The following is a 2,478-nucleotide window of genomic DNA, read 5'->3' as shown; positions in this document are numbered from 1 at the left end:
GGAGAAAAGGAGAGTTGTCACCATCTCCAAATCTACCCTAAAGGGGTGAAAAGTGTGTTTCTGTGCCTAAGCCATCAAAAGATACCAACCCTAAGACGTTCTCGCCTTTAAATAGGGCATAAAAATAACATAAAACAAGTCCAAGCCCAAACAAATCATAAAAAATAACATAAAACAGGTCCAGNCCCATCTGACAACTGCCCGACGCCTAATTTCACCGTCGGGCGGTATCCCTCAAGCTGGAGAACCGTCCGGCGCCACGGTCAACCGCCCGGCGCTGGTCAACTGCGCTCTGGTTGACTGGTTGACTTTTCCTGGTTGACTGGTTGACTTTTCTGGTTGACTGGTTGACTTTTCTGCATATCTTCCACCTTTCTTTCCTTTTCTTGAGTGTAAGATCGTCATCTTCAACTCCATTCTTTACTTTTCTCAAATTAGCTACAAAACAATGCAAAACAAGCAGAAAATCGCTAAAAACAACTTTTGACTCTCTTCAGACTCATTTATTGAGTTTTGCTTGATTCTAAGCTCATTCTGAGTAGTAAAGGGTGTAATTTGGTCCAAATTAACATATGAAAATAACTGTTTTTCAACCTTCATCAATATCCACATCATTTATCACGCATGAAAGAGTTGATAATCCTGGATCCTTCATTTTGGGTGGATGATGATCCTTTCTTGGTTGCACAAGTACTTCCTGTTCTTCTTCATCTGCATCTAAATCTATTACCTCTCCAAGGTAATAATTAATTTTCTTAGATTAAACAGGAATTTGAGGATGATTTTCTTCTATAGGAACCATAGTCACATGTTTGAATATTTCTCTCATCTGTCCATTGTGACTATATCTTGTTTTCTCAACTTCTTCCAATTCCTCTTCTTCTCTCTCTTCTTCACCAGGTGTGTCACTCTCACTTACCTCTTCTTCATCACTACTAATCTCAATAACTTCCACCTCTGCCTTTCTTTTCTCCCTCACTACAACAGCACGACATTCTTCCTTAGGATTAACATCAATATTAACCCTAGATTGATTTTTTTCCTGTGATTTCAATCCTCTTTGACAATTGGCCAAGTTGCATCTCCAAGGATCTAAAGTTAGCCTGATTACTTGAATGTTGAGAATTATAATCCTTCAAGAATTTGTCAAATCTATTAGAAAAGTCTCTAACATTCTCTGTCAATTGATTTATTTGTTGCCACAAAGGAGAAGGTTGCTGCTGCCTGAAGCCTCCTGGTTGCCCTGATGGGTTATTATGTTGTTGACCAATACTTGGATGATTCTTCCAACCTTGGCTAGGATTGCCTTGGTTGAAATTTCCTTGCCTATACTGGTACTGGTTTCCCATGTAATTAGCTTCCTGCTGCATCTCCTCAGGTATAGCACATTGACCATTGATATGGTCACCACCACAAAGATCGCATAGCTGCTGTGCTTGGGAGACATTGCGAAGCTCCTTTGGAAGTTGTGAGAGGATCTTTGTCAATGTATCTAGCTTTTAGGTCAAAAGATGATTTTGGGCTAGCATTGCATCATTTGTAGGTAAGTGCAAGACTCCTCTCTGTTGTGTTGGTGTGCCCGTTTCACTATATGCTTCTTGTCCATTAGCTGCCATACTCTCTATCAAGTCATAGGCTTCGTCCTCAGTCTTCTGTTTGATATCACCTCCAGCTGAGGCGTCCAACGTCATCTTAGACTGCATATTCAGTCCACCAAGGTAAGCAAGAACAATGGTTGTCTTGTCAAATCTGTGAACTGGTGTTTTCCTGAGTAGGCCTTTGAATCGCTCCCGTGCTTGACTTAGAGTTTCTTCCATGCCTTGCTTAAATGATGAGATCTCTAGTTTTGCTTGAGTAACCTTAGACTGTGGAAAATATTTGTTTACAAACTTTGTAGCCACAACTTCCCATGTAGTAAATGTCCCTTCAGGGAAGGAATTAACCCATGTCTTAGCATTGCCTTCCAATGAGAACGGGAACAAGCTAAGCCTCACTCTATCATCTGATACACGTGTCATCTTCATTGTATTGCATATTTCACTAAATGTTGTTGAATGGTCATAGAGATTCTCATTTGACAGGCCATGAAACTTTTTGCTTTGCACCAGGTGTATAAGTGCTGGATTCATCACCATGTTGGTCGTTTGATCCGTAGGCATGGCTATGTTGTTAAAATGGAAAGGGCCAACTGCATTTGATTGGTCTGCAAGAGTGCGTCTTGGAGGAGTTCTTTCAGCCATCTCCTCTGTTCTTCTATCTGGTGAAGGTGATAATAATCTTTCAGGGGAAGGAAACAAATCCCTAGATGGGCGTCTGACTCTCCTTCTCCCCCTTGCCTCGCTTAAGCCTTCAAGAAGAGGTTGAGTATTTTTCTTGCTCCTAGTATGTCTAGGCTCCTGCTGCATGCACAAGAAACACAAACCCTAGTAGCACTTTTATATATATATATATATATATATATATATATATATATATATA

This window comes from Vigna radiata, unplaced genomic scaffold (assembly GCF_000741045.1).
Source record: "Vigna radiata var. radiata cultivar VC1973A unplaced genomic scaffold, Vradiata_ver6 scaffold_322, whole genome shotgun sequence".
NCBI classification, from domain to species: Eukaryota; Viridiplantae; Streptophyta; class Magnoliopsida; order Fabales; family Fabaceae; genus Vigna; species Vigna radiata.
This window is presented reverse-complemented; position numbering follows the sequence as displayed.